The 21247-nt window shown below is 31.8% G+C and overlaps 3 protein-coding genes across 44 annotated transcripts in view; 1 reads left to right on the forward strand and 2 right to left on the reverse strand.

The window, feature by feature from the left end:
* The window catches only part of LOC143243146 (uncharacterized), a 99379-nt gene extending 94267 nt beyond the window's left edge, over positions 1–5112 (forward strand). For 12 of the 42 annotated variants that reach the window (XR_013024039.1, XR_013024041.1, XR_013024037.1 and 9 more), the window contains 2 exons: positions 17–73; positions 3536–5112. The gene's annotated coding sequence lies outside the window, so the exon portion shown is untranslated. Of the gene's footprint in view, positions 1–16; positions 123–1396; positions 1524–3535 lie in introns of all 42 variants that reach the window. The other 30 variants (XR_013024054.1, XR_013024058.1, XR_013024056.1 and 27 more) reach the window with 10 other exon arrangements.
* Positions 1–21247, reverse strand: part of LOC143242219 (uncharacterized) — a 280724-nt gene that overhangs the window by 136286 nt on the left and 123191 nt on the right. The gene's annotated exons all lie outside the window — the stretch shown is intronic.
* LOC143243143 (glyoxylate reductase/hydroxypyruvate reductase-like) overlaps positions 1–21247 on the reverse strand; it is a 48024-nt gene that overhangs the window by 17351 nt on the left and 9426 nt on the right. The gene's annotated exons all lie outside the window — the stretch shown is intronic.

Genomic DNA, 21247 nt, shown 5'->3' on the forward strand with positions numbered 1-21247 from the left:
TTCTTATAACTTCTAGATCTTTTCATGACATGGGACTGGGCAACCTACTTTCATGACTATGGACAAGAAAATAGTAAGTATTGAAGGGTAAACCCACAAGTTGCTGTAGTTGTGCTTGAAAAGTAAGTGGAACATAAAAGTGATCAAAGTTAATTTTAAATGTCACTATAACTTGCTTTATTATAAATTGTTAAAGTCTTTCCAATAATTATTATGCATGTTTTGATTTTTAAAAAAGGAAAAAGGAAACGTATAGCCACCTGAAAAGTTGTATGTTTAGTTACCTAGTTATATGTTGCCCTTAAGAAACCTGATACTATTGATGTCTTACTCCAAGACAAGTCCTGCAAGATGTCAAGTTTCATTTTTTAAATTAAAAGTTAAGTCTTATTTAGTTTCTCAACTAGCCTTTGACAGATGTAAATACAAATTTAGAAAGAATGAAGGTAAGATGATAAATAGTTGTAGACTCTGAATAAAGTAATGTTTTATTTTTTTTCTTTCCTTAATGTTAGTTTATTTTTAGTATTGGTTAAATTGTTTGATATATATATATTTGTTTATGAGGATTATTTTGCATTGTTATCTTAAGATAAGTGTTTAGAACAAAACTAAACCTCCTAAGCTAGCTGAATTTTTGTTTGGGATTATAGCAAAAAATTTGCTTGCATTGAGGGTACCATAAGAGATGAATCAATACCTTTTAATCATCATAAGTATGGTGATATGTTAGACGTATATAATATTCATTACTCGTTTAATTTTTATTTGAACTATGTAGGTATTTTGTTTTGATCAGAAGTTGGAAACAGTTGTAGATTTTATTACCAAAAAAGTTTCTCTCTGTAGATGTTTTTTATCATAGTTATATATTAAACATAACTTGAGAATTCTCTGTATTAATACCATAATTATTAATGAATCAGTTTTAACTGTCTAGAGTTTAATAATAGTTGAATGTCTGTTGTGTAGTCAGTTAATCATACATGCATACAATTTGCACATATTCACAAGATGATAAGTTCCAATGCTTCACATTAAATAAACATTCTTAGATTTTCATCTCCACCTGTAATGTGAGAGTAATAAAACATTGAATACAAAGTAGATAAATATTATCAATATATTATTTTTCTAAGGTAGATAGAAATAAAATCTTAAATTTATGGTATAATGTTTATAACTAAAATTCTATTTTACATTTTGAAGTTAATAATCATGAATGTGTTAGTTAATTTAGCCATAATTAGTTTCATTTAGTAGAAAACCACTTAAATTCAGAATGTTTGTTTGTTCATATATTTAACAGTGCTTACCACAAATTTGCACAATTAATTGATACTTTCTTGCATATAAATACGATAGTTTTCCTTAACCTTTTTTTTATGATAACTAGGTGCCTGGGATTTTTATAATGAAAGAACACCTCATATCTGTTAAAGCATGTCTTGTTAGTTGGCATAACTGAGAATATAGGTACTTGTAGGAATATCATGAAGTATATAGTTTGTACAGGTTGATCTGTAAGTAATTTTGAAAATTTGATATTTAAGGTTGTTCTGTGTGTAAGCTTCTTTATAATATAAGTTATATATGGTTTTAACTATCAGCTTTGAGTTGTACTTATGAGATAAAATTCATGTTTTTTGTTTATGTGTTGAAATATCCTTAAGTCATTCAATCAAAGTAATTTTTTAGAAATATGTAAAGCATATAAGTGTTTGAGTAATTTTGCACAGTAATTATATGTTCAGAAGTTACACTGTGCACAAAAGAAGCTTCTCTACCACAATAAAAATACAACTGTTCATGAGTAGTTTGTTGATCCTGATTCTAAAAATTGTTGAATATTACTGATCACCTCTAGTTTTTGAGCTATGTTAGGTTTATTCTAAATATTCTTATATATTGTGAAAATAACTCTCTCTGATAACTTTATTTGAAAATTGCATTTAAGAATGTTCAAAAACAATGTGTAATTATATACTGAAAATACACTTAAGCTATGTTTAAAACTTTCATCATGGTATTATTATTTATTTCTTTTTTACAAAATACCTGACTGACTTGTTGCATCTTTTATGTATGTTGTTAGTTTCATGCTATAAGAATCAACAGTAATCTTCTGTCATCACATGATTCCACTGTCTTTCTTGATGTTACTGTTCTATTATAGACATATCTTAAGGGAAGTGCTCACCAAGATTATTGCTCACTGCACCTAGATCATTTGATAAGAAGCTTAATTAAAAGTGTGAGAAGTGTAACTGTAGTGACATCTTGGACCCAGTTTTCCTCTTGTTCTCAGAGATATCATTAATCATAACAACATAGTTTTCATCTCTGTAAATTCCTAAGAAAATTTTAACAACCAGTTTGAGTGATTTCCTAGCAGTAAGTTCTTTCTGACTGAGTAGTGTTTTAAAATCACCATTCATCAGCACTTCCCAAATCTGTGGCCCAACAAAGATACCACCTTTTAGTTTTTACTTCACTAACTTTTTGAAACTTATAAGACAGATGGAGTGGGAGAAGAAACATATCTTGATGATTCAGTGAAAGTTGGTACTCAACTTTCTGTTTTCCTGGAACATAATTCTCTCACTGGCCATTCCTTTTTTTTTTTAATGAATTTTATGATATCGGCTATCCCAGACAGACTACAGTGTTTAGTATACTCACTTTATAGACTTAGCAGTAGTGGATATTTGATTGCTTCAGGTATAAGCTGCATGTTCTACTATGTTTACAGCATTAATAACAGGAACCAATGGCTTAGTGTTCCCATTATGTAAAAGCACAGTTTTCACACTAACTTTAGATGAATTGGTAAAATGTTTTCTTTCTTGAGAGTATATTCAGTACTTGATTCTTCAATTAGTGCATCAACATTTGTACAGAAACACAAAGTATCTTGCATGCTGTAGTGAGAAGCAAGACTTTTATGATAAATTCCATTGCCGTAAATGAAATTTCCCCATGCTGTTTCAGTATAAAACAAGTCACAGATCTGATCATTTAGCTCATCTTGTGTGATCAGATGAGGCAGTTTATGCTGAGATGCCACAGGGGTAAAATTACTAAATGAAGGAAGTCAAGATGATTCATTGTCTTTTTTTACAGTTTTACTTCTATTTCCCACTTTTCTGCTGGATGTGACACAAGAAAATCATCCCCATGAGATACTGGTTTCATCACAATCTCTGGATATTTAGTGTATTGTTTAGTTTTGTCTGAATATCCAGAAATATTAATGCAAAAATAACAGTAAGTTAGATGATCTTTGGGCTCACACTGTATCATTGAAATTGTCAATGACACAATTGCTCTTCTTTTATTCAGCCACTATGTGAAGCCAGATTTGGAAACTGTACAACACAAATGTAGCATAAACTGTTTAGGTGGTTTTTGGACTTGAAGTGAAAGCAGTCAGCACATGAAATAATTTTCTAAAAAGTATAAAAGAATTATGTTTAGAGAACTAGTTTAAAATATTTTAAAAACAAAATTTTGATTTTATTTGATAATATCACAGGTATGATGTGAGGAAGATGGACTTTGTTTTGAGTTTGCACAGAGCCAGACAAAGTAACCAACTGAGTGAGTGAGTGAAAAGCAGTTGAGAGAGAGGTGTATCACTCTGCCCATTTTAAGCTCAGTTGAAGGACTCCTCAAATATTCCTGGGCAGAAAAGGTGAACATGGAATGAAGCAAAATTGGTGCAAGTCATTATAATTTTATCAAGAACAAGTAGCACATATAAACAATATATATGGAGTTTTACACCAATACAATACAGTTACTGTTTGAAGTTATCAAAATTAAATTCCTTTTGTTCATTAAACTTTCTATGTAAACTTAATTTCACAGTATAAACCTATTGAACTGAGCTGATTGTATGGTATTAGACGTATTGTTGATAAAGTAGTGAGATACTACATTATCTTAAAATCTAGAGGTGATGGACAAATTCTGATTACATATCTGAAACCAAAACTATTTAATTACCAAGAATCACTTGAGTTTTCTCTAGTAGCAAATGATTTGTAATGCAGTGTTACCTAAAACATTGTTTAGGGCAAATTTGTGTGTGCAGACTTATAAAAGAATTGATTGATTGATTGATGAATTTGTGTTATAAAGATAAAAAGATTTTTTTTTTTTTACTTTACAATGGTGTGTTTACACTTTATATTTTATAATGCATGCTTTTGAACCAATTGCAATGTTTATTTATTTATGAAAAGTGTATAACTACCTTTCAAGTTGTTTTAGAAATAAAATTATTGCTAAAAAATACAAGTTTCAAATAATGCAACATTTTTTTAAAGGGTCTTATTTTTTTTAGGTAGGTCTTGTTCAGGCTTGTGAATGAAAAGGATAATATAATTTACTAATTTTTTAAAATATTATTAATTTGACCTGTCCATACTTTTAGTGTGAATTAATGTTCTTTATTCCCTTAAGGGTGAGAGAAGCAGACAAAAAGAAAAATATATTTTCAGCATTAAAAAAGAATCAATGAGACAAGAAGAAGTTGGTAGAAACCATCCTAAAACAGCTCAGACAGTTAACATCAAACAGTGATTAGTATAATTGTACTTTATTCTTCCCTTTGTTACATATTTTGGTTTCCTATAATTACTGGCTTGATGGAAAGTATCCATTCAGTTTTTTGTGTGTTTAATGAATTAGTAAAATGTGACTGTTCAATGTCAAGAACATTGATATCAATTATTCTGAGAAGTGAGTGAACCAGGCTTTCAGTTAACATTAATAAAATATAAAGATTCTTATTATTATTAAATTATTAAAATTATTTGACCCATGTGTTGCTTTATTTCTCAGTTTTAAATCACTTTTTGTTTAGCCCATTTATTGTGTTATAGAATAGGGAAAGAGTGTGATTCTAAGGGAAGTTTGATATTATAATTAAATTGTGATATTAACACAAATAATAAAAAAACGACATTAAACTCGGGTCAGTGTTATAGTTCTCTTCTAATTTTCCATTTGATTTAATAGCCAGCTCATAACTGTTTGGTCTCAAGGTAATATATAGATAGTAGAAAATGAACTTGAATCATCTAATAAACTGTTGTTGTGACACAACTGAATTCCTTGTGTTTTTCTGAATATAACTTAACAACTAATTGTAAAGTTACATACAGATATTAGAATATAAACAAACCTTGTGGTCTAATAAATAGCAGCTATGATAGATCTAAACTGTCTTCTTTATGATTCAACACACTGATATAGTTGTGTTAAGAGAGTCATCTGTATAAACAATATCTGTAAAGATGTGTTTTCAAAACAAACACCAGGTGCCTTTATGAGATTTTTAGAATAGTAATTAATACAGTTTTTCAAGTGTGGTCCCAGTTAGTACTGGAAGAAACATCATCATGTGGATACAAAGTAAAATTGCCAACCTGGTATGTGGTGAAGTAAAATGGTGAGCAGACAATACAGGAGAGAACAGTTAGTATTATGTACAATAATTTAGGTATAGTTGACTGGTATGCTGTAACATAATAATACATTGTGTTATAATAATCCAAAAATGGTTAAATGATTGTTACTATACCACAACTGCTGCATCCTAATGGCAGACACGAGAAAAACACAGTACTATGACAATGAAAAAAATGGTAATGTGATTGTTACCCTGCTAATATGGTATACTCTAATATAGTGGGAGATGCTAAAAACAAACAGTACTACAACCATGAAAAAGTGGCTAAATGATAGTCACTGTGCTGTACCTTGATTTTGCTATAAGGTGACTTTTTTGTGGTGCTAAATAATTTGACAAATTTGAGAAGAGCATATGATGTTACTACTATAGAATAATTCAGTTTGTTTGTTATATATACAAAACAAATATGTCTGTAGTAATATTACAAAGTAGTATAATTTGTATAAACAGACTTTTCATCCTCTACTTACATCAGACAGTTATAGAATAATTCAGTTTGTTTGTAACATATACAAAACAAATATGTCTGTAGTAATAATACAAAGTATTATAATTTGTATAAACAGACTTTTCATCCTCTACTTACATCAGACAGTTATAGAATAATTCAGTTTGTTTGTAACATATACAAAACAAATATGTCTGTAGTAATATTACAAAGTAGTATAATTTGTATAAACAGACTTTTCATCCTCTACTTACATCAGACAGTTATAGCTGGTTTTTCAGTTTGTTTTGTTATATATAATATTAAACATATTTGGTTTTACTTAATATTAAACATATTTACGTGCTGCGTATCTGAAAGTCAGTGTTCAGTTTATTTTGAAATAAATCTCACACATCTCATGCTTGTAAGAAATGTTTGGTAGAATAGTCTACAAATGGGAAAAGGACTTTTAAAAAATCTTAAAATGGGAATTATGTTTGACATGTTTCTCTAATAATTGGACACTGAAAGAAGTTAGTTGTGCTCAACTTTTATGAAACATTTAAAATTGTGCCTTTTACTTGTCATATAAGTATGCTACTGGTTGAATTGTAATTGACTAATTAGATAAAATAATTATTAGTTATGTTGTACTGTACATTTTAGCCTCATAATGAATGACACATCATCAGGTTATTATGGGGTATAATTGTCAACAGTTTTTGTACTTTACATTAAATAAACCTCACTATCTGGTAGATGGTGTAGTTAAATACTTTTCCTTTGCAAAGAGGTTTTAGTGGAATAGTCCATTACAGTTAATAATAAGATAATATAATTTACTTTGTTTGTGTGAATAATACATACTTCATGAAAAATATGTTAAGATCCAATTTTTTTCATAATTACAGTCATTAAGTGTTGCTTTTTTTTATATATCATTCATGCTTTTTCATTTATAAATTTGACTGCTCATGGGAGAGATGTAATTAAACATTTAGGGTTTTTTTTTCTCTCTAACACTATACTGTTTCTTCTTCTGTTTGTTTAATTTGTTTGTTACATGAAATACCAATTTTGAAGGTCCCAAACTTGTAGATGTTTTCAGCACTAGAACTACTAGTAAACATTTGTTAATGAAGAAGAATTTTTGTAACCTTACTCCTGTTACTGATTGTAAACAGAAGACTTAGTACTCGTGATTTACATATTAATTTGTGTTAGTACAAGTATAGTACTATATCATGTTGTTTTTTTAATTCATGGAATACCTATTGTGAATCATATAAGATACTCAAGAGATTCAGACAAATGAAAAAGGTACAGAGCAATATAAAATTCTAACAAAAGATAGCCATGTTTAGATAGTGAGTAAAAACTTGTTTTGTTTTTTGTTATTTGTTGTGAAAAAAAGTCAGAGTGGTCTTTTAACTAATATAAAACAATTTGTTAATGATAGTGCAAGTTCCCTTGCACAGGCCTTCAACAGTTACAAAGATTAGTGATAAGGGTTAACATTTTCTGTGACCATCAGTTGTTTTAAGGGTTCAAAATATTTGTAAGCTAATAACCATCATGAAGGGTGGAAATTTCTGTGAAGTATCAGCCCCTGTGTTTCTTAAATGTTTTCACAAAAACTCGTAGTTGTTTACAATCCATTTTATCAGATTGAACTTCAGTGGTCACATCATGATTCAAACTGCTTACTCTTGAATGTTCAACATTTAGTTGTTTCTTGTCCCAGCCTTTTGTATTACTTTGTTTTGACCATACACATTTTTTTTTTTTTTTCAGAATAATATGTTACTGTGGACATGAATAATTAGTGTAAATATGTGTATATTGCTTTGACATTTTGAACTATGAAGTGCTTCTTTATGTTTAGTTTTACATTTCTGGAAACAGCTAAAACCATTTAACTGAATTGGAATTTTAACACTCGTTAAAAGGTTATAAAATTTGATAATATTGTCATGCTTTTGCTTTTGTGTAAATAATAAAAATTTATCTAGAAACTAACTTTAAAACATAATATTTACAAGCAGATTTCAAATAAAACAAGTCAGAACTGTTTTTTTGTGTGTGTGTGTGTGTGTGTGTTTGGAAAATATTTTATTAATCATTATAAGCTTATAACTATTGCAAAGAAACTGTATAACATACTTATTTTTCTGGTTGTGTTAGATGTTGATATTTTTCAGTTTGAAGAAATCAAGTATTGTGGAATGTTTTTTTGTTTAGTAACTAAGAAAGATATTTATCTGCATTGTACGTTGTACATTTTTTATGTTTGTGGGGTACATTTTTTTTTCCACAAAATAGTTTATTGTAACTATCTGTCCATACCTTTGTTGCTGAGTTTTTGGGAGATAGTTTTCAAGTGCCTTTTGTGTGCAAACCAAACAATTTCCATAAAATCAGTTTATAAATGTTTGGTAAATTGATCCAATTTAATAATACCATTTTTTTGCTTGAGTTGTATATAGAGCTATATTTATATGTTTATGTACACAGTATATTTATTATCTGTTTTGGTTTCTGAAAATATTGGATGGATGAATGGATAGAATACATTAAAAGTTAATTGTATACTTATAGTTGTTTTGTTAGCTGGTGTTTATTTTTAATGTTTTAAACAGTAATTTGTATGTATTAACCAGTACTATATTATATGAAACTATATTGTTTTATCCAATAACAAACAAGCATACTTCAATGACATGTTGGTTGTTGTTTTTTTTAAGTTAAGAAATAATAATACAGTTGTTAACAGAATGACTAGTACACAGTTTCCAAAAAATGTTTTTTGTAGATTGTTTTTATTATAGGCTGTGTTTGACTTACAGATCTTGCTGTATAGTCACAGTTCTTTGTAGTAACATTTACTCTGCAACTCTAGATACGTATACTTCTCCCTTAAGTACTTTTGTCAGACATCATTTCATTTGTATGTCATAAAAACGTGATGAATATAATCTATAGCCTTTGTTACTGTTTGTTTTTAACAACTAAAATAAGAAGACAATTTTTATGACACACTATCAAGATGTTCCTCTCATTTAATACTTCTGCTTATAATGACGTAAAATTATTTTTATGGAAGTAAACATTACAACTTTATTCAACATACATTATTATTGTGGCATTATATTTCTGATTTTATTTCATAACATTCAGTTTGAGATGTTTTAAGGATAGTTTGGTATAGCTGTAGCAATGTATCCATGTCTGATAAATTTTTTAGTGTTCGTCTTTCTTTTGTTCGTGAATTCATATGTCCTAATGTGTTATTAAATACAGTTATTGTGAAGGAAAAAGAAAATTTATTGAATTTTTAACATGATACAGGATATTTGAATATTTTAAGTTATTTGCTTGAATCATTTCATAATATTCATTATGAAGAATGAAGATTTAACAATCTGCATTAAACAGAAGTTTATTTATACATTGCTATTTATCTTTAGTTAAGAAATTTTTACATTTTTATGTTAGAGATTCCATCTTTTGATTTCCCATCCTGTGTTATAATCCTTGTACAAATTTTACAGTCCTAGTTATTCCCTTCCTTGGTGATCAAGTCTGTATGTATATCTTCCCCCTTAAATAGCTGATTGGCAAATAGCAGTATTTTACATCAGCTGTTATTATCTTTGAAGAAAGTTCACTGAATAAAGTAAATTAACATTTTTCCAGGGATATTTTTAGAATGATACAGTCATGTTCACAAAGCTCTCTTTGCCTTCAATTGAAGGTTTACTGTTAGTAATAGGGATAACACAAGACGAGTGTGTAAAAATATTTTATATATCAATTTTTTTACTTCCAATAAAAAAACTTGCTTACAAGAAAACGTGGACATTTCACACTATTAACTCATCACCTCTTTTGTATGCCTTTTTTCAAGGAGCTACCACTAATAAAAATGGCCATTCTGAATTTTTATAGTTTATTAACTAAATGTGTAATAATCACACAATCTCACATTTTCTTATTGTAGTAACAGAACAAAAAGTGTATTATACATACAGCTGTGATTGTTTCACAGTTTTGGTTTGGAATGTTTAAAAACGAGTGGTGTTCAATTTGAAGGTTTTGCAAGTTAAACAAAGGAAATTTGACAATTTTTAGATTATAAAATGTATTTTTAACTTTAATACTTTGGTCTACTTTCATCATTTTTGGAGTAGTGATCAAGTTCACACAGTAGATCGTTCTTTTGTCAATTTTCAAAAAGTAATTTAGAGAACTATGCAAGAGTCTGTTGGCTGTGGTTTGTATATTTGTACATAAATTTTCACAATGTACTACGAGAGACTTTGTATGCTGCAGTAATTATTAAGTTTTGTATTGATTGTATTTTATTTATGTGTTTCAGTCCTATGTTTAACCATAATGGAAATGCATATTCGATAGTAGGTCGTATATATGTTTTGTAGATTTTTATTATGTTGTCTGGTGAGGTTTCTTGGTTTTTGCCGGTTAGACTATTTGCATAATTTCTGCGTTTCCAATTTTTTTAAATATATTATTTGCATGTTTCACCCACGTTAATTTCGTATTGACGGTTAAATCTAACAGGTTTGTTGTGGTCTGGAGAAGTGTTTCGCTCGTGTGTAATTTGGAAGGATCTCTTTTATGTTTTGTTTGTGAATGTAACTAATTGATTTTTGGTAAGTTTGGTTTAATACAATATTTCTCACAGTATTCTTCTATATTATCTAACAACAGTTGTAGATTTGTCGCTGTTACGGATGGGGTGGGAGCACTTTTCCAGACCACAACATCCTCCGCGAATTGTAATGCATACTCCAAGTTTGGGTGTTTTAAGGGCATATTGATGAACAGAATAGGGCTAATTACCTCTCTTTGGGGGACACCAACCTCTGGAATAAAGGCGAAGGTTCCCCCGATGAAATAATAATTAGTGATGTCGAGAAAACCCACTTGTAGAGAAATATATGTTAAAACGGCATCGTCAGGTTTACAAAGGATGACCGAAGAAGGTCGAAATGTTGTTCGCTCCTCAACGTAAAATATTTTCTCAACCCAAACGAGCCGTTTTTGCATGTATAAGGTTTCCCTGAATTTATTTTCCAACTTCTATCTTCCAGGAAGTTAGATAGCCAGGTGATCTGTGGTCTGTCTATTTATTTTCTGAATTCATTTTTAATTCTAGTGATTTTCAAGTTATTTCTAAACAATTTGATAGTCTATTACTAATTATTCTTTCGAGAATTTTTCCTACACAGCTGGCCAGGCTGATCGGGGGGTAATTGTTTGGTTTACTTGTTGGTTTTCCTTTTTTTATGGAACACAAAGACTATTGCTTGCTTCCAAAACACCGGGATGTATCCAGAACTGAGTGATAAGTTAAAGATTGCTGTTATGTGTACACACAGTCCCTGAACGCCTTTTCAAAAAGGAGAATGACTTGTATGTCATCGTTTCCTGGTGTCTTGTCTTTTGTAGATTTTATTGTTAGTTTCACTTCCTTTCCTGTTATTTGTTTGATTGTTTTTGTAATTTCACGCAAAGCTTCACGAGGGCTATTTGCGCTAGCCGTCCCTAATTCAGCAGTGTAAAACTAGAGGGAAAGCACTAGTCATCACTACTCACCGCCAACTCTTGGACTACTCTTTTTACCAAAGAATAGAGGGATTCATCGTACATTATAATGCCCCATGACTGAAAGGGTGAGCATGTTTGGTGTGACGAGAATTCGAACCCGCGACCCACAGATCACGAGTCGAACGTCTGGACCCACCTGGATAAATTGGTACATGCTCGAGCAAGTGTTGATTGTCATAGAAGCGCGCGAAGTTACTTTTATTACACATGAGCGCGCAGTAGCTGATTTTCGTACATGTGCGCGCAGGGGCATAAATTGTTACATGCGCACACAAGTGCGAAAAATAGTACAAGCACGCATAAGTCCTTATTTTTGTAGATGCGCGAACAGGTGCGAAAATAGGTATATGCTCGCGCAAGTGTTGATTTTCGTAGCAGCGTGCGCATGTGCGAAAATTGGTACATGCTCTCGCAAGTGTTGATTTTGATACATGTGCGCGCATGTGTGTTTCAGATTTTGTTTTCTTTACTATTTTCACGTGTGGATGATTGGAGTGGAGACAGTGATTTCTTCTTTCATTCAACAGATATAGATATACAAGGATTAATTTGCTACATGGTTTAGTAACTGCTTATTTTGCAACAAGATATTCTGATTCTTCGATTGTTTGTGAATGGAGTTTTTCTCCCGCTACGTAACATAGATGAGCGTGTATTTGATTTTAAGAAAACAAATAATAATTTATTGTCTGCAGTATATTAATAAGCAATGTGAAATAGTTTTATACATATGATTCTGTACGCTTTTTTATACAACAAAGTAACAGGTTAAGAAGAATTTTATAAATCAAACGTTTTTCAATCCGCTTTTGACGGTGAGGTATGTAATTCTCTTCAGCGTCGAATAATTCCTGTAACCGATTTAAGTTTTATTTACAATGTAGGTGTCTTATACAAGGGTTCTAATGCAATATCAAAATGAAAGAACACGTGAATTTATGTTGTAACTAGGGTTAACATTTTCTTACTTTATATAAAAAAATTCGAAATAATAGTATGTAGAATGTGATTCATGTAGTGAAATTATCTTGTTGATGTAATGTAAAAGCACTGAATTTTTCATATTATAATCTTACCCTTCCTCTGAAACCATTATTTGGTCTGTTGTTTTCTAATTATAAACAAACTACAATTAATATTCCTTCATACTGCATGTGTATACAAATCTTCTGGCATACCAATTCTCAGGAAGTTACACGAAATACAACTTTTGTCAGAAATAAAGTTACAATAATATTGTTCTAAAAACCACTCGGACAGTTTAAATCAAGTTCGTAATGCCAATACATGCTTCAATATCTTTTCGTCAGATCAAGCCAAAAGCAAGCAATCCAAACACCCAAGGAAACATGTTGACCTAATCTGATTTATTGTTGATTTCCTTTCTTTTGAATAGTCTAACAAAACGATTCAAGAGTTGTTTGCTCTATAAATTCCTTAAGTTTGAACGGAAATACTATAATGACAGCAGTCAATCAACAGTATCCATTACCAATTGTAGTTTACTATTGTTTGACTAAACAATGAAATTTGACCTTACTCTTATAACACCCATGATCTAAAAGTGTAGACCACATTTTTTTTTGTTTATTTACACAGGTAGAAGAAGACAGATTAAGAAAGATACACGAGAATAAATCGCCCCTCTTATGTGTTCCAAATATTCAAGTCTATGGTGGTGGATTCAAGAGTTGAGGCATATTTTCCTGACATACAATGAACTTTTCGTTCCTTTAGAATGAATATCTCAGTATGATTTGTGATTAACTGTATGCAGCTACTCGGAATACGACAATACTTCCATACGTCATACCTAAGATTTGAAGAAACTTTTGACATCTCCTTAACCACCAATTTCCACGATCTCAATCCTTTTTTGATTCTGTTCATTGCAGACAAAATCCGTTGTTTGATTAACATCTTTGCTAGCCTGTACATATTAAAAAATAATTAGAAGCTTATAATAATTTTAATGAAAGCCAAAATAATGAATCCGTATTATTTGCTGAAATATGTGAACACCATTGTACCAAGTCACGCACCTGCGAGCGCATCTACAATTTTACTAACTTCGCGCTCATGAAAAAAAATAAGCACCAGCGTGCGCATCTACCAAACAAGCGCCTGATCGCACATGTATGAAAATAAGCAATTGCACGCGCATCTTACAATTTACGTACTAGCACGCGCATGTACCAAAATAAGCTCCTGAACACACATGTAGGAAGATAAACACTTGAGTGTGCATGTACGAAAATGAGCACTTGTGGGCACATGTTCCAAAATAAGCACATGCGTGCGCATCTTTTAATTTATGTACATGTAGGAATATTAATTTGTACACATACAAGAACATGTACGAAAATAAGCTTTTGCGTGTCAATGTACAAATTTATGCACAAAATCAGCATCTTCGCGCTCATGTACGGAAATAAGCATGTGCGTGCGCATCTACCAATGAACGGAAATGGACGCTTATCTGTCAAATTACCTGCTAGCGCGCATGTAATAAAATAACCATTAGCTCGCGCATTTCCCAAAATGACAAACTGCGCGATCATGTACCAAAATCAGCACCCGTGCGCCCATCTACGAAAATAAATACCTGCGGCGTAATGTATAAATATACGCATCTGCGCGCACATATATATGAAAATAATCATCTGCAAGCACATGTGTCAAAATAAGCATCGATTAATTTATGCGCATGCTCGCTCATGTACGAAAATAAGCACCTGCGTGCTCAGTTGTATTTTATTTTTGTATTCACTTGTGGATGAATTTTAGATTAATGTATTAAAACACAGATATTTGTTCCAGTTAAAAACGCTATTGACTTCAGTTTTATCTGCAGAAGAGGTACAGATGTAAATTCATTGGGCTCTAGATTCACATGCACATCTAGTGATCGTTTTTATCTCCAACATGACACTGTTCAAAGGAACAATACAACCAGTGATAAATAAATTTGGACAGTTTTTCTGACATCTTCCACCAGTGTCATTTCATTCACTTTGGTGGAAAATTGTTCTTTCCCTCCTTTCTTCCTGTTATTTCCAGTTCTTCCAGTTTGTCAACATACACAGAGTTGATATATCCACAGTTAAGATGCCCTGCTTATAGCTTTGTCCTTATTCAAACATGGGGAAATTATATATTTCCTGTCACCAGTGCTCATACTTTGGTAAGTTAGATATTTATGTCCTCTGTCATCTGAGTTACTTTAGATGAATTGAAAGTTAGTTACTGATTGCTGCTTTGTTTTTTCTGGGTAAACTTAATTGTCTTGGATGTTCATTACTATTACTATTATAATCCTAATTTTTAGAAGTGCAGGACTTAATTATGTGTCCTTCATTGTCCTTGTTAATTTAGATATCTGTTAAGTTAGACATTAATTATTAATGTGTTTTTTAAGGTAATTCTGGTCAATTTGCACATTCTTTATTATTCCATACTTTGTGGGCTAGATACAATTAGATGGTTTGCCCATAAGATATTTATCAGTATTTTGTTAACTGATTATGCTTTAATAGTTTCTACGTTACACAGCTTTACTACTTGTAATATTTCAGTTATTCTGTCTGATTGTTTTTCATTATTGTTAACTGTATATCTTATTATCCTAATTTTCATCAGTGGGACTTCAAATCTTTCGACTTGTTATGTATTCATTTATTTCCCATGGCTAAACTTGATTTTGGCTACTTCAACGTGACAGAAACCGAATAGAAACCTGTGATACCAGAAACCTAATTTAATCCCAGTAATCTACACTTTATTGTTCTGCCCCATGGTGTCCACTTTATTGATAGCTGTTTGCAACTTTAAGTCCAATTCTCAAATTCAAGACCCTACCATTCAGACTAACCTTGGCTCTAAGTTGTGTGGAGGTACAAACTTTTTTATGACTCTGAGTCTCTGCACACTTCATTCTGTGGATTATTGGCTCCTGCTTGCTTCCATCCATTTGAAGTCCAGAGACCACACTACTCTGCTCTAACAAGATGCACTATTGAATAGGATTCCTAATGATGGAGAGAAGTCTCTTCTTACCCTTCTCAATACCTCATTCAGTGATTAGTTCTTCTTTTCCACCTCAGTAAAGTTTAGCTTCCTCCTTCATCTTCACGTTTGGAATGAATAATTCACACATCCATCACCTTCCAATCTCTGGTCTACCATGGAGTGTTCACTCCATACCACCTTTATTGAGGTTCTTAAGCTTTGTCCCACTTCCCTCTACTTCTGCTGGGATGGTGGTTGTTATGGTTCAATACAACATCTTCAAAGTAGTCACTTATATCATAGAGCCAGTGGTACCAATTCCAGGTCTCTGTGCTCATGGTCACCACATTATGATTGTAGCTTTACATTTTCCTGGCTCCCTAAATTTGGTTTTAAATTGATTATATTCTCCCAAGTTTCTCCTCATGGAGTGGCCCCTCATTTTGTGGGTGTCAACACTTCAAACCTACATGTATGGCTTTAGTCAGTTCCATTGTCTCAGCCCAGTCTCTGGTTGAATGTGTTACATTTTTCCTTTCCTGATTCATCAAGCCTCTGTCCATGTCTATTACCACAGATAATCTTTTGATTATCATTTGAATTTTGTCTCTTTCTCATTGTTTCTGCACTTCTCATCTTTCCCTATTATTCACCCAGTTGTTAAATAAAGACTTCTCCACTTCGATTGTGTCTGGCTATTGGGCGGCTTTACTGATTACCCAACATTTCATCTGGATTTATTTTTCTTTCTTTCCCTCCTTTTATACATCTTTGAATTGTTTATTGTGATATCAGATATGTGTTAGTAAATCCATCACAGTGGTCACATACTTAATAAAATAATTCAATATGAACGATCATATGGCGTCGCTACACGGGCGTCGTGTGGCTAAATGTAGGAGTTACTGCCATCTGTGATAGGTTTCTAAAAATACCGTATTGTAGGTGTGATTGGTTACGAGAATGTTAGTGTGGTCACTAGAGTTATCGTTCTTAGTAAAATAATTTTTTCTCTGTCAATCATGGGTTTCAGGAATTGGAAGTATATAATGTCAGGCTGTCACTCGAACGCATGGATGGGATTACTGGTTTGTTTGTTTGGTTTGTCTTGAATTTCGCGCAAAGGTACTCGAGGGCTATCTGCGCTAGCCGTCCCTAATTTAGCAGTGTAAGACTAGAGGGAAGACAGATTGGGTCTGTTAAAATCAGACCCAAAATCCAGTAGGCTTAGGTGACATTGTTCATCATACGTGGGAAAACAAAATTAAATGTTGTAATGAAGTTCATATTTTTAATTTCAGATCTCAATTCTTCAGAAAACGCATGCACCGCCCTCTGTTGCACGTGGTTTAATGAAGGATTTGCTCATACCTGTTACTGGGTTTTAAAAATAACACATACGCTTTAGAAGTACTTGCTGCTTTTTGTTACAGAGCAAAATCACAGTGAGTGATATGCTGTGCCTAACACCAGGAATCTAATCCGTAATTATAGCATTGTAAGTCTTTAAATTTACCATTGTTCCACCGGGTAACAATTCCGGGCGATAATCTGACTTGATGTATCTCCGGGTGTTGGGGGAGAGGGAAGAAACAGGACAAACAGTGGTATATTTTTAGTGAATGTCGTGGGTATACTTTAACCCACAGTAAAAAGATGGAGAAAGTACTCACCTTATCTGTTTCTCTTTTGTCCCCCGCTAATACAGCGGTATGTTTACGGATTTACAATGCTAAAATCAGGGGTTCGATTCCCCTCGGTGGGATCAGCAGATAGCCCGATGTGGCTTTGCTATAAGAAAAAAACACACAGTAATCGCTTAGGCCCGGTATGGCCAAGTGGTTAAGGCAATCCACTCGTAATCCCGAGAGTGGCGGGGTCGAATCCCCGTCACACCAAACATGCTCGACCTTTCAGCTATGTGGGCGTTATAATGTGAAGGTCAATCCCACTATTCGTTGGTAAAAGAGTAGCCCAAGAGTTGGCGGTCAGCGATGGTGACTAGTTGCCTTCCCTCTAGCCTTACACTGTTAAATTAGGACGGCTAGCACAGATAATCCTCATGTAGCTTTGCGCGAAATTTAAAACAAAACAAATCACTGTTTTAGTAATTAATATCCAGGGGTGAATATTTTTGTTATGCATCCATGATCATTTTCTCATTTTACAATTATATTAAAACTTTAATGTTTCATAATCTAATTATATCAAAAATTTATTTTTAAAAAATTATTGTATACGAGACATATCTATACCACTACTGAATAGTATTTCATAAGTGTAAGTAGATTTACTATACAAATTATCAAGAAAACCTTTAGATATGGGATTTAGAATGAACTTTCAGCTCCATTTATAATAAGATATTATGAAAATGTATTTATTTCTATCTTTTAATACGTTTAATTATTTGCATATTGACCCATCTCTTTGCACAGTTCATCTGTGTCTTTCTCACATTGCAGGCTAGTCCTCGAAAGAACAAAGTCAACAATAGACAAGAGGTAATACTTTTCTCACATTCCTCGCATATCTGTTTATTGTTCAAATAACAAGCCCAGTGGTATTTTAATTACTGGCTGATAAAAGAAATATACAAACAATTCACAACACAAGTATAATAATGTGTTTTATATTTTAAAACTACTAATTAGAACACTGTGTTTCTCTTCCCATTTATTCAAATGACATACGAACAATGTGAAATATTATATCGTGGTCAATGTTGCTTACTTACACCATATAGTTAAACATGAAACAATGAAAGAAAACTTTACTTTTTAAAACAAGTGTTGGTCACAATGAAGAACATTGTAAAATGTCTTCAGTATTACATCTTTAACCAATTATAAATATTATACTTCAACTAGTACGATTTTACATAATTAGTTTATGTAATGTAGATTGCGCTTAATAGCATATTTCATATATTATAGTAAATAATTCAGAAAGACAAATAAACATTAAATTGTAATTAAAATATAATAACATTATACTTTTATCATATTATTAAAGTTATTTGTAGAAATAAAAGAAATAACAAATGTGCACACAATAACTTCACAGCTCATGTTCTAATAATTACTAATCTTATTTACTGACTGTAATTCACATTTCACTGGATGTCAGAGCAGTTTAGATATATGATGTAACCCATATAGTGTTTTCAATAGATAAATAATTTATGTACAACTTGACTTTAATAACAAGAAGTAAATAATAAAACAACTAAAATGATTTTTATCAAATAACCTGGAACTTTAGACAATTAAAAAGGTTTGTGAAACAGGAATTGGCCTATAAATTTAGTTAACACAACTGTGTTCTTTAGTAGCAAATCATATATTAAGAAGTTCTTTTAATTAACGTTTTCAGTGGGGTCGAACCCAACAGCTGTGTGGGTATGCGTCGTACTATACTTTATGGCCTAGGAAATTGTTGTACTCTATTTACTCTGTTTGTTTCGTAGTAGAGAGACATATATACGTATGAGGCATAATGTGAGTACTTCCATCCTTCATATACTACAACTTCTTTTTAAGTGAGTCGGTTGTTAGCCCACTGCACCTAGCCGTCCCTAATTTAGTAGTGTAAGACTAGAGGGAAGGCAGCTAGTCATCACCACCCACCGCCAACTCTTGAGCTATTCTTTCTGCCAACGAATAGTGGTATTGACCGTCACATTATAATGCTCCCACGGCTGAAAGGGCGAGCATGTTCGAAGTGACGGGGATTCGAACCCACGACCTTCGGATTACGAGCCGAGCACCTTAACCACCTGGCCATGCGGGACATTTATATTTGCTTATTTTCTTTAGCTGTTTAACAAACCGGCATTAGCAAAATTTTCTTTGCTTGGATAACTATAGAACTTTGATGTATCTTATCTGATGATCAAACATCCCTTTCGTCATGCCAAAATTTTAAACAGTAGAAATTCTCTAACAAGTTTACATTTATGCTAGCTAGAAACTTTCTAATTAAAAACATTGGACTCATTTACGCACCACATAAAGTCAAAATGTGTTTTATTTTACTTTTTATGAAGCATCAATACTGTCATGTTTGTATTGTTTTTGCGCTTTAGTTCAAATCGATAATGATGAATTTCGCAGCGCCATCTCGATGTTAAACTCCTTGCAAACAAATATTAAAATATTCGAATTTTAAATACAAAGGCACCCATAGATTAAGGACATCTGGTGGAGCCCAGTAATACGAACGAACACTTATAACTCTAAAAGTCTGGTATTAAAGTGTATAAAGGTGTTTGGTTTGAGTTTTAAGTGTAAAAAGGAGTTTGGTTTTTCTTTAAAGTGTAAAAAAGATGTTTTGTTATACCTTTAAGTGTAAAGAGGTGTTTGATTTTAGTTTTAAATGTAAAACATTGTTTGGTTTTAGTTTTATGTGTAAAAGATGTGTTGTTATAGTTTTAAGTGTAAAAGTTTTGGTTAAGTTTTAAATGTAAAACATTGTTTGGTTTTAGTTTTATTGTAAAACATTGTTTTGTTTTAGTAGTTTTAAGTGTTTGTTTGTTTTTAAATTTAAAAAAGCTACTTGAGGGCTATCTGTGCTAGCCGTCCCTAATTTAGCAGTGTAAGACTAGAGGGAAGGCAGCTAGTCATCACCACCCACCGCCAACTCTTGGGCTACTCTTTTGTAAAGAATAGTGGGATTGACCGTTTATACACCCCCACGGCTGGGAGGGCGAGCATGTTTAGCGTACGGGTGCGCGAACCCGCGACCCTCGGATTACGAGTCGCCCGTTTTACGCGCTAAAACATGCCGGGCCGTAGTTTTAAGTGTAAAAGTTGTTTGGTTTTAGTTTTACGTGTAAAAGATGTTTTGTTGTAGTTTTACGTGTAAAAGGTGTTTGTTTTAGTTTTAAGTGTAAAAGATTTTTGGTTTTAGTTTTAAGTGTAAAATTTTAGTTTTAAATGTAAAACATTGTTTATTTTAGTAAAAGATGTTTAGTTTTAAGTGTAAAAGATGTTTGGTTATAGTTTTAAATGTAAAAAGGTGTTTGGTTTTAGTTTTTAAGTGTAAAAATGTTTTGTTTAGTTTTAAGTGTAAAAGGTTTTGATTTTAGTTTTAAATGTAAAACATTGTTTGTGTTTTGGTTATAGTTTTAAATGTAAAAGGTGTTGGTTATAGTTTTAAATGTAAAACATTGTGTTTGGTTTTAGTTTTAAGTGTGTAAAAGATGTGTTTGGTTTTAGTTTTAAATGTAAAAAGTGTAAAAGTTTTAGTTTTAAGTGTAAAACATTGTTTTGTTGTAGTTTTAAGTGTAAAAGTTGTTTGGTTTTAGTTTTACGTGTAAAAAATTGTTTGTTTAGTTTTAGTTTTAAAAAGGTGTTTGGTTTTACGTGTAAAAGGTGTTTGTTTTAGTTTTAAGTTTAAAAGATTTTGGTTTTAGTTTTAAGTGTAAAGAGTGTTTGATTTTAGTTTTAAATGTAAAACATTGTTTGGTTTTAGTTTTATCTGTAAAAGATGTTTTGTTATAGTTTTAAGTGTAAAAAGGTGATTGGTTATAGTTTTAAATGTAAAAAGGTGTTTGGTTTTAGTTTTAAGTGTAAAAAGGTGTTTGGTTTTAGTTTTACATGTAAAAAGATGTTTTGTTGTAGTTTTACGTGTAAAAGGTGTTTGGTTTTGGTTTTAAGTGTAAAAAGGTTTTTGGTTTTAGTTTTAAGTGTAAA

Source organism: Tachypleus tridentatus, unplaced genomic scaffold (assembly GCF_004210375.1).
Source record: "Tachypleus tridentatus isolate NWPU-2018 unplaced genomic scaffold, ASM421037v1 Hic_cluster_2, whole genome shotgun sequence".
Lineage (NCBI taxonomy): Eukaryota > Metazoa > Arthropoda > Merostomata > Xiphosura > Limulidae > Tachypleus > Tachypleus tridentatus.